Consider the following 15,259-nt stretch of genomic DNA (forward strand, 5'->3'; position numbering starts at 1 on the left):
ATACCCCGTGAACCCAACAGAAACTACTTAGGCATTAGTTACTTCTTGAGGTTAAGGTATTATATTCTACTTTTTAACATCTGTTTGATAACTTCCTATTTATAAAGTAGTTTATAAATATGAAGTATGGTAATACAAGCCAATTCTTGTCTTAATCATTGGGTGTCTAGCAACCTCTAAGAAAACCAATATAACTAGTTCCACATGATGTCAATAAAAAGTGTAATAACCTTTAAGCTTAAGTTTTGATGCTATCACTAAAGTGATCTTTTAAGAACTCTGGAGAAATTAGATTGACAATCTGCTGTCACTTGCACAGCCCAAGATTGTCAGGTACGATTACCTGTCACAAACTATTAACACAGAATGTTTGCCAAGCAATTTTTGCTATGTAATCTATCATCATGTACTAGACCGTGTATCACTTGAATCCTTTCCATTTTGGTTTAGGGTTGTATTTGAATTAGTTCCTACCTATAGAGGGCAGTCATAACACACTTAGGCATTCACAATAAGCGGCTCTACCTGGAATAGAACACTAAGGGCCACTGACCCACAGAACAGATAATCCTTGGGCTTTGATCCATGTGACTTTCCAGGGAGGCTCCAGGCAGACTCTGAGAGGACCCAGCACAAGCCAGATGAAGAGAAGCAGAGAAGGTCCTGAGCAAAAACCAGGCAGCAGGATTCACGTGAGGCCTCTGTCGTAAGAACATGCCAAGGCTTACCCAAGACAACCAAGAGTGCCTCCAGAAGCCCTTCCCCAGGCCAACTATATGGACACAATTTCAGCCCTTGTTTAGGACTGAGCGATATAATGCCAATATTCACCAAACCACAGAAAATGAAGGGGTCCTGCAAGCTCTGCCTGACGTCCAGGTAAGACAATCCCCACCATCTCCAACACTTTCTTGACAAGGGGGAGGGTAAATCCACAGAAAGTATAAAACCACAAGTCAGCTCTAGCGTTGTCACTCACTTTATCTCACTGAAGATTTATCTAAAACGTTTTCCAACAAACTCTAAGGAAAAAGTCGAGCTTGTGTGGTAATGACTGACTTGTACAGTTTCTCCAGCCTCAACTGTTTCCCTCAGCAAAACAAATGCTGATTTATTTCTTGCTTGCTTATTTTAGGAGATGATGTTTTAAGAAGCAGAAAATAGGAATATACATTTTGTGGCTGTTGATATTACTCCTCAGATTTTTTCTCCAATATAATAGCCCATAGAGTAAAGAAAGAAAAGTGATAGGCTGCTTCCTAAGAAAATCACTAGAGAAAAAAAATTCATCAACAAATGCAAGAATGTAGGAAGAAACTTACAGAGCTAAGAATTAGTGTTCTATATTCATAGTTTCCTAAGGTGAACTTCCTTAAATATAACAGTTCTAAAAATTCATGGAAATAGTATTAAAAGATGAGTTTATTTTGATGTAAAAATGTTTGAAATCCATGCATATGAGAAAAAGTTCATGACAAATATGCATTATGAAAAAAAATCAATGAATTACAAAAAATGCTCATACCAAAGTGAATTTATCTTTGATTCTATTTTCTATGAATTTTTTGAAGTGCTCATATTTAAATTTCTACCATGAAGTTATTTTATTTTCCAAAAATAATGACAGATCTCCTGTGTGGTATCCTTGCAGAAAGTCCATTGTAAGTCTGTAAATCCTCTTAACTATTAATAGAACAGTCTCTTAAAAGGTTATTTGGTGTGGAGGGAGTGAATACATGTTAATGTCTCACAAATAGCAAGCTGAAATCAGAACTAAATGCTGCAAGATCACACTACAGCACACCTGTCCAAATACTTGAACTCTAAAAGAGTCATCTGTCTCTGTGTTATGCTTATATCCTGATAATAACAACCATTATTTATCTGCAGACTCTGTTGCATTCTCTGTTTATAGCTGCCCTTTCCCCTGAAGTTACTTCAGCCAATCAGAACAAACAGAAGAAAAATTTAAAAAGTCATTAGGAGATATTTTCTGTAGAAATGTAATGACTTTGCATTTGAATTTTCAGACATATAACACATGAATTTTCATACACCCCTATCATCACCTAGACACTAGGTCTTTAGGAAACTATAATAAAATGGATGTACTGGCCAGGAATCTTTCATTAATGGGTATCTAAAAGTAGGCAACTCATCAGGGGACTCAAAATCCTATTTAGTTGGGTGGCACTCATCCCATCTTATGTGATAAAGTGATCATATTAAGTATGGTATTCATCATATACATAGGACCATAAGTCAAAGGGATCATATAAATAAGTCCAAGTGCCTGGTAATAACCATAGATAGAATTACAAAGGAGAGAAAATTCCAACATTGGAAGCTTTCCACACAGCAGACTCATAGAATGACAAACACCCTAAGCAGCTCTCTGACCTCAGAATCAGCTCCTAAGGCCTGATTAAAAACACCATGAGAGCATTTCAGGCATGGAAAGCCAAGACATAGTGGCAAAAATCAGTTCTGCATGAAGGATCTTTGTGAGTGAGACCCCAGGGGAAAGAAGGGACCATCAAAGAATGAGGTACTTTTCTCTGAAGGGAGGAGAGAACTTCCACTTTGCACATGGCCCTGTGCAAACGGTGCCGTGGCTCACTAGGTTAATCCTCTGCCTGCAGCGCCGGCATCCAAATGGCCACTACAGCCGGCGCACTGCGCTGATCCGAAGGCAGGAGCCAGATGCCTCTTCTTGGTCTCCCATGCGGGTCCAGGTGCCCAAGCACTTGGGCCATCCTCCACTGCCCTCCTGGGCCACAGCAGAGAGCTGTACTGGAAGAGGAGCAACCAGGACTAGAACCAGCGCCCATATGGGATGCCGGTGCCACAGGCGGAGGATCAACCAAGTGTGCAGCCATTTGGGGGGTGAACAAATGGAAGGAAGACCTTTCTCTCTATCTCTCTGTCTCACTAATTCTGTCAAATGAAAAAAGAAAAGAAAAGAAAAGAAAAGAAAAGAAAAGAAAAGAAAAGAAAAGAAAAGAAAAAGAAAAACGACAGAGTTTGTGAACTCAAAAGGCTTCCATAGCCTTGGCAGCTCATGTCAAGAGCCTCGAGTAATTACTGACTTCATAAATAAGAGTGTCAGTTGTTAAATAGACAACAGGAGTCACTGTGCACTTGCTCCCCATGGTGGACCTCTGTCCTTAATGAGTTATACTATGAGAATTAATGGTAACACTTGTCTTCAAACTGTACTTTATACTTTGTGTGTCTGTGTGTGTGAAAAGAGTTGAAATCTCTCCTTAGTAAAGAGTTGGTCTTCTGTATATAAAGTCAATTAAAAACAAATCTTAATGGAAAATAGAACGGGAGAGGGAGTGGAAGGTGGGATGGGAGTGCAGGTGGGAAGGCAAGGATGGGGGAAAGAAACATTATAATCTCTGAAAGCTGTACATATGAAAATTTGCATTCATTAAATAAAAACCTTCAAAAAAAGATTCTTGCCAAAATAAATAAATAAATAAATAAATAGACAACTCATGCAGAAGATATTTCTGAAAGGTAGAATTTGGAGGCTTCTCTAAGGAAAGAGCATAACATAGATCTTGCTGTGAACACACAACTATATAAAACCACATATGTTGTGTGTATATATATTTTTAGTGAAGGCAGGAGCCAGAGGCTTCTTCCAGGTCTCCCAGGTGGTTGCAGAGGCCCAGGCACTTGAGCCGTCCTTTGTTGCTTTCCCAGGCACGTTAGCAGGGAGCTAATACATACATTGTTTTATGTGTCTGTATAGTTATCCTTCAATATCTGTGGGTGACTTGTTCCAGGACCCTTGTAGATACCAAAATCTGCCAGTGCTCAAATCCCTCCTGTAAAATGATGCAATATTTGCATATATCCTATGAACACTCACTAGTATGTTTTAAAGCATCTCTAGCTTACTTATAATACCTAATACAATGTAAATTCTATGTAAGTAATTGTTATACTATATTATTTAGGAAATAATGACAATTAAAATGTCTCTATATATTCAGTTACAGATGCAATTTTTTGTGAATATGTTCCATCCACAATTTGTTGCATCCCCAAGTACCATATCAATGGATACAGAGGGCCAGCTGTATACATACACACACACACACACACACACACACACACTTAGATTACAAAGTTCTAACTGTCTGATGAGGGTATGCTTTAAGCAGAACCACAGACAAAGGATATAGAAATATATTCAAGAATCAGTTCTGAATGTTGTTGTAGCCCCTGGAATAGACTGTGCATTCTGCCCATGGGAAGTCTATGCTGCTGGCCTGACCTCATTAACCCAAGCAAATAGATTCCAGCTTAGACAGCAGTAGCTGACAACAGCAGAGAGCGATCCAGTGGATACTACTGCTCCGTTCCCTCAGTTTTTTCTTTTTATTTTATTTTATTTTATTGACAGAGTTAGACAGTGAGAGGGAGAATCAGAGAGAAAGGTCTTCCTTCCATTGGTTCACCCTCCAAATGGCCATTACGGCCAGCAGGCAGCACCGATCCGAAGCCAGGAGCCAGGTGCTTCCTCCTGGTCTCCCATGCAGGTGCGGGGCCCAAGCACTTGGGCCATCCTCCGCTGCCTTCCCAGGCCACAGCAGAGAGCTGGACTGGAAGAGGAGCAACTGGGACAGAATCCGGCGCCCCAACCGGGTCTAGAACCCAGAGTGCAGGCGCCGCAGGCAGAGGATTAGCCAAGTGAGCAGCGGCGCCGGCCAGTTTTTTCTTTTTATAAAACCTTTTAGATTGCATCAGAATACAGGGGGGAAAATGTCTCTCTTCTGGCAAATGCAAGGATGGCAGTACTCAAGTTGCTTGACTCTACAAAAACCACTGAATTCTTCCTACCAGCAAGCCTTGGGCTAGATGCTGCAGCAAATGAGAAAGAGAAAGATGTGCTCCCTCCTGTGTATAGACTTGAAATATGTTGAGAAAGATGGACATATCAGCATATTATTGGGATGATTCATGTAATTACATTCTTTCAAGTAAGGCAGTAAGAATTTAGGGATGGAGTGTGACTGGAAAAGGGTAAAACAACTGGAAAAGACCTACTATAGTAAGAAGAGTGAAATTTAAGTTACATGTGAAAATCTAAGAATGTAGAGAATGGGTCGGTGCCATGACATAGCCAGTAAAGCTGCAACCTGCAGTGCCAGCATCCCATATGGGTGCCCATTTGATATCTGGCTGTTCTATCTCTGATCCAGCTTCCTGCTAATGTGCCTGGGAAAGCAACAAAGGATGCCCCAAGTTCCTGGGCCTCTGCAACCACCTGGGAGACCTGGAAGAAGCTCCTGCCTTCAGACTGGCCCAGCTCCAGTAGTTGCAGCCATTTGAGGAGTGAACTGGCAGATGGAACATCTCTCTAGTTCACTCGATCACTCTCTCTGTCTCTCCCTCTATTTCTATAACTCTGACATTCAAATAAAATAAACAAATCTTTAAAAAAAAAACAGAATGTAGAGAAGTACAAAGGAGAAAGGAGAAACATGGGTTAAAATGTGTCTACATGCCCAGGGGCCAGCAATGAAAACTCAGCCTCATACCTTATACGAAAGTTAGCCCAAAATGGAGCATGGACTTAAATGTCCAACTACAAAACTTTTAGGGAAAATATGGAAGAAAATCTCTGTGACCTAAGGTAAGGCAAAGAGTACTCAGACATCAAAAGCATGATTCATAAAAGGAAAAATTGATAAATTGGACCTCATCAGAATTTTAAAACTATTGCTCTTCCAAAGACCCTATTAGAAGGATGAAAGACAAGCCAGACTGCATGACAACATTTGCAAACTCTGTATCTGCCAAAGGCCTTGAATCTAGAATACATGAAGAGCTCTCAAAACTCAAAAGTAAGACATCAGGAGGCTGGCATCATGGCATTGCAGGTGAAGCAGCCACTTACCTCACTGGTGTTCCACATCAGCACCAGTTTGAGTACAAGCTGCACCACTTCCAATCCAGCTCCCTGCTAATGGCCTGGGAAAGGCAGCAGAAGATGGCCCAAGTGTTTGGGCACCTGCCACTCATACGGGAGACTCGGATGAACCATGTGGTGCCCTGGCTGTTGTGGCCACTTGGGGAGTGAACCCACAGATGAAAGAACCCTCTCTCTGTAACTCTTTCAAATAAATAAATATTTGGGGGCCGGTGCTGTGGCACAGCAGGTTAACGCCCTGGCCTGAAGTGCTGGCATCCCATATGGGTGCCAGTTCGAGACCTGGCTGCTCCACTTCCGATTCAGTTCTCTGCTATGGCCTGAGAAAGCAGTAAAAGATGATCCAAGTCTTTAAGCCCCTGCACCCACGTGGGAGACCCGGAGGAAACTCCTGGCTTCTGATCAGCACAGCTCCGGCCATTGCAGCAATCTGGCGAGTGAACCAGCAGATGGAAGATCTTTCTTTCTCTTTCTTTCTTTCTCTCTCTCTCTCTCTCTCTCTCTCTCTGCCTCTCCTCTCTGTGTGTAGCTCTGACTTTCAAATAAATAAATCTTTGAAAAAAGTGAAACGTCAAAAAATCCAACTAGAACATGGGCAAAAGTCATGAACAGATGAAAAGATAGTAGATATCATTAGCCATTGGGGAAATGCAAATTAAAGTCACAGAGAAATATTACTGCACACCTAGTGGAATGGCCAAAATAGAAAAAGTAGTTATAAAAATGGCTAAAATAGTGACAAACAAAGTTCTGGCTGTGATGTGGAGAAACTGAATCATTCCTACATTATTGGAAGGTATGTAAAATGGTACAGCCAGTCTGGAAAATAATGTGGCAGTTTCTTATAAAAGTAACATATGGCCCAGAGAAATGAAAGCTTACATTCATACAAACCCATCCAACATCTACAGAAGCTTTATTCATAATAGCCAAAAACTAGAAACAACCCAAAAGCCTTTCAAGGGATGAATGGTTAAACACCCTGTGGTACATCCACATCATGGAATACTAGGAACCAACTTAAATGAATCTACTGTTAATAAACAAAACAATTTGGACAAAGGGCATGGCACTGCTTGGAGAAAAGCCAATCCAAAAAGGTCATATATTATATGCTTCCATTTATATACCCTTCTTGTGATCAAACTATAGAGATGAACAGTTTAGTTGTTGCCAAAGATTAGGAGGAAGGAAGGGTGGCACATGCAGCTACCAAGAGGTGTACTTTAGAAGGAGTCTTTCAGTGGTGGAACAGGTCTGTATCTTGATTGCAGAGGTGGTACATAGATCTATACTTGTGATAAAATAGCATAAATCTACACACACACAAATGCATGGGATCCTTGTGAAATCTGAATAAGTTCTCTGAGTACCAATGTCAATTTCCTGTTTTGATGTTGTGCTCTAGCTGTATGGTCTGCATTGGGGGAAACTGAGTGAAGAGCACATGAGACCACCCTGTACATTTTTTTGTAACATCCTGTGTTATCTCAGATTATTTCAAAATGAAAAATTTACAAAAAATAACCCTCCAAAGACAGATTAGATGGATGACATCAACACACTGTTGTGGTTCTTCTGGTTGTTCCTTTCATTTGCATTCTAAACCAACTTTATTAAGTCAGTAGCACAGATGCCATCAGACCTGTTTTACAGATAAGAAAACAAGTTTGGAAATCCCAGTGGTTACAAATGTGAAGTCAGTTGAGAAGGGATTTGAACCAACGTTTCTGGGCTGGTTTCAACACTAATTTAATATCTTCTGAAATTGATTTAGAAAGTGGGTTGATTTAATGGATTTAAAGCCAGCCTTCTAAATGCATCTTCTTTCTCTAAACATGCCACCCCAAAAACTTCAATTATAAAATAAACACATGTGGAGGTGCACACACACACACACACACACACACGTATCTGTCTTCATCAGATTATTTTTTCTCCATCAGGATTTTTGCTTCCTTTCAGGGCAGGGAGTGCAACCTGGAGGTAGGGTATACTCTAGGCCATCCCTCTTCCAGAAAACAAACATGAGAAAGAAAAAGCATTACACTCATGATGTTGAGAAGTCAATCTGTCATTTCTCAATATACATACTCATTTGTGCAGAAGTGTGTGCGTTCTTTTATCATAGTAAACATATTCAGAGTTTAGAGTTGGTTTCCACAAATTTTCAGCTCATTCCAACATCAATATCTTTCTAAGAATGTGGGTTCCAAGTGCGCCACCATTCCAGATGTGCAATCCCTTGAGCAGATGATCAAAGCTGTTATTATGAGACTTTATACACTGAACAGAGAAAAATAAGTTTCAAGACCCCTAAGGGCAGCTACAAAGACAATGGAGCTTTGTGTGATGAAAAAGACAGAGGAAAGAAGAAAAACATCTTACTAAGAAAGTAACTATGCTTCTGGTATCCAATACTTTAACAAAATATAGTTAGAAGACAAAAATCTGCTATGCTGCCTCCATTTGTGAATCTGAAAGTTCACTGAGAAGAATGAAGTTGTTTCTCATCCATCTGAAGGCCCTCTGAGAAGATTTACATAGTAGTGAGTTTAATACTTGAGATGTTCACAAAGCTGTTGTTTAAGAGAAGGCTTGTTTGAACTTCCTTCCCGATTCTCTCCACCATAGTGAGCACATGTGTGTTCATTGGCAATCCTCCAGCACCTGCTGTGGGGTCTTTCCAAATAAAGCAAAAGACCTTGCATTCTCAGTGAGCCATCCTTACATTGTTTTCCTTTGATGGGATCTATAAAGAAGACCGTGGGTGTAGTCTTTGGAAAAGGGAAGACAGCTCAGTCTCCAGCTCCCAGAACCTAAGGCAATCTGTATGACATTAAGAATAAAACTAGGGTGAGGGATAGGGTGGAGATGATGTTGATCAAAGAGATCTATTTCGTTTAACAAGAGGAGTATGTTTTAGTGACCCATTGTATAGCATGGTAGCCATAGTTGATAACAATGCAAATTGCAAATTGCTGTACAAGTAGATGTTTTAATTTTTATTTATTTATATGAGAAAGGCAGAGAAACAGACAAGACAGACATAGGAATACAAACAAAACTCTCACTCACTGGTCCATTCCCCAAATGCCCAAAACAGCCATAATTGGACTGTGGGGAGCAACTCGGACTAGACTGTTACTGGAATTAAGACTTATTCTATGCAACTGCTCTCCCACAATATGGCGCTGGGAGAGGAGGAAACAGCTTCTACACAGCTGCCTCCAGTTCAACCAATAAACAGCAGGATCTGCTCCTGATTGGAGGAGAGCAGCGTACTCGGCGTGTGGGTAGCAGAGTTGGGATTGGTGGAAGAGGACTATAAAGGAGGAGAGAGACAACATGCACCAGGAACATCTGAAGGAACACCTGAGCAGCCCCCGAGAGAGCGGCTGGCGGTGTGCCGCTCCCCGCGGAAGTGGGGAAAGTGGCAGGGGGAACTGCCCTTCCACGGAGGTGGAAGGGATAGTAGCCAACCCGGGAAGAACCAGCAGCAAACCCGGGAAGGGCCGAGCAGACGAAAGAACAATGCAGGGTCCTGCGTCGTTCCTCCACGAAGAGGGGGAGCGACATTGGACCACACTGAAATTAGGAGCTTGGAACTCAATCTAGGCCTCTCATGTAGGTGGCAAGGTGCCTCCCAGGGTGCATAGCAGCAGGAAGCTGAAACTAGGAGAAGAACTAGAACTGAAACTCAAGTATTCAATATGAGATCCAGGCCTAAGGGTAGATTTTAAATGTTCTCAATACACATACACCAAAAAAAAAAGTGTAAATAGATGAAGTTGTGAATGTTAACTAGCTTGATTTAATCTTTCTGCAGTGTGCTCATATATCAAAGCATCATCTGTATCCCACAAATATACACAATTATTATTTTCAATAAAAAATGAATTTTAAAAGAACAAAACAAAATGAAGAAAAGTAAAGTCTAATAGCCTTTCAGCTTACCATAGAAGTTGTCATTATCCCTGAGACTTCCCCTTACACGCCTAATTTAGACAATCCCTTAACTTGATGAAACATCTAAGATACCAGCTAATGCCCATTGGAGTAGTATATGAAAATGTGATCCATTTTAAAGACAATGGGAAAAGGAAGCCTTCAAAATCTCGCAAAATTTAAGATAGATGTTTGCATCAATAACAAACAAAAATATTTTAAATTGACTGATTCAAACACCAGACCCAAAAATAGATATTATAGTGTCAGTGGTGGTAGCTGTTCTGGTTTGGGTGAGTCTCCCAAAATCCTTGTGTTGCAGGCTGGTTTCCCAATGCTGAAGTTCTGGGAGGTGCAGCCTACTGAGAACAGACTGGGTCATGAACACAAGATTGAATTAGCATCCTGTTGTGGGAGTGTGTTAGCTGGTGCAAGAGAGGGTTGTTCTAAAAGGGGTCTGTTCTCACTCCTGCCCTCTCTTGCGGGCTCACTCTTGACCTCTCACCTTTTACCATGATGTAATGCAGTCTGCCCAACACTGGAGCCATACCGTTGGACTACCCAGCCTCCAGAATCATGAGCCAAGTAAATTTCTTTTCTCTACAAGCACTTAGTCTATGGTATTCTGTAGTAGCAGTAGAAAATGGATCAACATGGTATCTCAACTCAACCTGTCTCTATCAGTCTGGCAGGATAGGTTAGGCTGTAGTAACAAACACTTAAGATATTACAGGGAGGCTGAACTCATAGCTTACATTCAAATTCACATTTTTGACAAGCATCAGGCCCACGGCCAATCTTATTGCAGAAGAGGCTGGGAAAAATAGAGAAATTCAATGTTCTATTGAGTGTTTACAGTCTCCATCACACTATCCGCTCAGCTCTAATCAGGACACTTATAAATTTAGATCAAAATTATAGTTAGGACCTTGACCAGGAAAATGGAAAACCCCTCCACCAATAAAGCAATAGCATCTGATTGTGAAAAAACCTGCTAGTAGCAGGAAAAATGGGAAATAGGACCCCGTGTCGTGGCATAGCATGTTAAGATACCACTTGTGATACCAGCATCCCATATAGGTGCTGGTTCAAGTCCCAGTTGCTCCACTTCCAATCCAGCTCCTTGCTAATGTGCCTGGGAGAGTAGCAGAAGATGGCCAAAGTACTTGAAACCCTGCCACCAACAAGGGATCCCTGGATGTAATTTCAGGCTATTGGCTTCATCCCAGCCCAGCTCTAGCTATTGTGGCCATTTGGAGAGTGAACCAGTAGATGGAACATCTCTCTCTGCCTCTCCTTCTTCCTCTGTAACTCTTCCTATCAAATAAGTAAATTGTTTAAAAAAGAGAGAAAGAGTAGTAGTAAATAGAAAACCCAGATGCCTACCAAAAATATAATAATAAAATTTAAAATGTCTTTTATACATCAGGAAAGTATATACAGACATATACACACAAGAGGTGTTCAAAATATTTGTGGAAAATGCTTATTATGAGGCCGGCACCATGGCTCAATAGGCTAATCCTCCGCCTGTGGCAACGGCACCCTGGGGTTCTAGTCCCAGTCGGGGTGCCGATTCTGTCCCAGTTCTCCTCTTCCAGTCCAGCTCTCTGCTGTGGCCTGGGAGTGCAGTGGAGGATGGCCCAAGTCTTTGGGCCCTGCACCCACATGGGAGACCAGGAGAAGCACCTGGCTCCTGGCTTCGGATCAGCGCAATGCGCCAGCCATGGCTGCCATTGGAGGGTGAACCAACCAATGGTAAAGGAAGACCTTTCTCCCTCTCTCTCTCTCTCTCTCTCACTGTCTAACTCTGCCTGTCAAAAAAAAATAGTAAAAAAAAAATGCTTATTATGAAAAAATTATGCATGGATTTTAAGATTTTTGCACCAAAGCAAACTTATCTTTTTAAAAAAAGATTTATTGATTTATTTGAAAGGCAGAGTTAAAGAGAGACAGGTGGGGCTAGAGATCTCCCATCCACTGGTTCCCCAAATGGCCACAACAGGCGGAGCTGTGCTGATCTGAAGCCAGGAACCAGGAGCTTCTTCTGAGTCTCCCATGCGGATGCAGGGGCCCAAGGACTTGGGCCATCTTCCACTGCTTCCCCAGGCCATAGCAGAGAGCTGGATCGGAAGTGAAACAGCTGGGATTCCAACTGGCACCCATATTGATACGCTGGAACTGCAGGCAGCAGCTTTAACAGCTACACCACAGCACTGGCCCCGCAAACTTATCTTTTAATTCCATGTTTCCACAAACTTTTTAAGGTACTGTTGTGCATACATGTGCATGTGTATCTTCTTAAAGATATGTGTGCATACATATATATACATATGCATGTACATATACATACACACACACACACACACACACACATATATATAAAGAATGTCTATCTGTACTTTTCAGATATACATTGTCTTGAAAAAGGTCAGTGGCACCAGCGCCATGGCTCACTAGGCTAATCCTCCACCTAGCGGTGCCGGCACACCGGGTTCTAGTCCCAGTTGGGGCACCGGATTCTGTCCCGGTTGCCCCTCTTCCAGGCCATCTCTCTGCTGTGGCCAGGGAAGGCAATGGAGTATGGCCCAAGTGCTTGGGCCCTGCACCCCATGGGAGACCAGGATAAGCACCTGGCTCCTGCCTTCAGATCAGCGCGGTGCACCGGCCACAGTGCGCCGGCCATGGCAGCCATTGGAGGGTGAACCAATGGCAAAAGGAAGACCTTTCTCTCTGTCTCTCTGTCTCTCTCTTTCTCACTGTCCACTCTGCCTGTCAAAAAAAAAAAAAAAGAAGAAGAAGAAGAAGAAGAAGAAGGTCAGTGGCATGGCAAGATAGTACTGCAAAGTGCCAGAGGTGGCAATGCTAAAGAAAGAGAAATAGAGAAGGGGAAAGTGGGGGTAGCATGTGTTAGCTGCAATACCTTGGTTACGAGTACATGATTAACCCTGCAGGACTCTAGAAATAACTGAGGAGACTCCAGGGAAGGAAGATGGAGGAAGCCCTGCAGTGATCAGCTGGTTGAAGCTGGTTGAAGTAGTCTTAATGTGGCCCCAGTTTTTTAACCTGTCTGTGAGGGAGTCCCGAGAACCATGCAGGGTGCCTTCTGGACTGTCTGAAGAATAGCCCGTTTAAACAGGACAGTGGCTATGCTTTTTAAAAAGTCTCAGAGATGCCCCATAAATTTCTACAATTTTTATATGCCAATTTAGAAAAAGTCCCTAAGGAAGTGGGGCATGTGCAAGTGTTTTCAAACATGGTGACAGGTGATTTGAGATTTGCTGTAAAATAATCCAGTGTGGGGGAGAAGTAGGGGAGTAAGAGATGAAACAGAATTGGCAATATGTTGTTCATTGTTAAAACTGAATTATGGATATGAGAGCTCATGAGCGTAGTCACTCTTTTATTTTCAGAATTAACATAACAATATGATTTTTAAAGAATCCCAGACAGGAGCTTAGACATTACCCTTTAAAATTAAATGCCAAATAAATAAATAAATGCAACTTTCCATATTCTCTTTGTACACCACAGTGAGGACTGCTGGTATATGTCTCCTAGCAACCATTCAATGGACAGCACAGTTCATCTTGACCTTTCAGAGGAATCTTTAAAAATGGTAAAAGATGCTAAATGGAGTCTAAAAAATATTGTAACAATCCTGGTTGGTCTATTTTCCTTTTCATAAATTTCATACCTCCCAAATTATAAACTACTGGTTAGGGAAAAAAAATCTAAGTCTGATTTACACTATTCAAAGGTCTCAAAATTATGCTGGCTTCCCTGTTGAACTGAAGCCGGCATGCACTAAGCCTTCACAAATCACTATAAATGTCTTAGAATATTTACATTAAAGTTTTACCTTGTTTTTAAATTTCTTTTATTTATTAGTTTGAGAGACAGAGAACTCCCACTGGTTTAATCCTCCAAAGGTTTGCAATAGCCCCAGGCTAAGGAACTCAATCCAGGTTTCTACCTGGGTGGCAGATATCCAATTACTTGAGCTGTTACCTGCTCTCAGGGTGTATATAAGCAGGAAGCTGGAATTGGGAGCAGAGCCAGAACTCAAACCCAGGCACTCTGATATGGATGTGGCAATCCCAACTGGCATCTTAACTGCTAGGCCAAATGCCCATCCCTAAAGTTCTGCCTTCTTGCAATGAAAAGATGTAGATAAACTCCACTGGGGAATCCTGGGGAGTAAACTTGTTGTTATAGGTTCTATAGGAACCAGTCATTTATATTCTACAGATGAAAGCCATTCAGCCTAAGCTTGTGTCACTTAAGAGTATATTTTAAAACTAAGGAGAAGGCCGGGGCCACAGCTCACTAGGCTAATCCTCCGCCTGCGGCGCCAGCACCCCGGGTTCTAGTCCCAGTTGGGGCGCTGGATTCTGTCCCAGTTGCTCCTCTTCCAGGCCAGCTCTCTGCTGTGGCCTGGGAAGGCAGTGGAGGATGGCCTGAGTGCTTGGGCCCTGCACCCCATGGGAGACCAGGAGGAAGCACCTGGCTCCTGGCTTCGGATTGGTGCAGCGCGCCGGCCGTGGCGGCCATCTGGGGTGTGAACCAATGGAAGGAAGCCCTTTCTCTCTCTCTCTCTCTCTCTCTCTCTCTCTCTCTCTCTCTCTGTCTAACTCTGCCTGTCAAAAAAAATAAAGAAAAGAAAAGAAAACTCAGGAGAGAGAATCATCTCCAGCCATTCCATGGCTTATGAAACAATCTTAAAGTTGTCAAGCATATTTTTGGGCAACTGCAACTTTAAGCCAGCTTATACAACTCCCAAAGTAATCAGGACACTCAAAGGACACTGTGCTGATTTTATTTGAGTCCTAGCATTTCTACAACTGCCATTCATAAGCTTTATAATCACATCTGAGAGATAAGTCCACACATCCCATTTTTATCCCATTTCTCCCACCCTATTTGGATGGATTTTACTAATAGAATATTAGTTTGGGTATCTCCAAAAACCTGTATATTAAAGGCTTGGTCCAGGGGGATGACAAAACTTCCTTCAGTAGCAAGTCATTAGGTTATTAGAGGGCATGCCCTCAGAAAGTAGATATCTCATGTAACCTCTTGAGTTGCCACAAGAGGAATGCCTAAGTTTGGGCCCCGCCACTCTCTGTGTCCTGGATTGTCATGTGATCCTCCCTCCACATACACTCCATCACCTGACAAGGGGCCCTTGCCAAAACCTGCATCAAAAAATCAAAGGCCTTTTGGTCTTTCAGCCTCCAAAAGTGTGAACTCAATCAACCTTTTCCCTTTATAAAATTAGTTGCTTCGAGCATCTCATTGTAGCAACAAAACCTGCCTAAGCTAGTCAACCTACATCTAGAGTCACAGACCAATTTCTGC

The sequence above is a fragment of the Oryctolagus cuniculus genome, chromosome 6, assembly GCF_051225735.1.
Source record: "Oryctolagus cuniculus isolate XC-2025 breed Fujian yellow rabbit chromosome 6, ASM5122573v1, whole genome shotgun sequence".
NCBI classification, from domain to species: Eukaryota; Metazoa; Chordata; class Mammalia; order Lagomorpha; family Leporidae; genus Oryctolagus; species Oryctolagus cuniculus.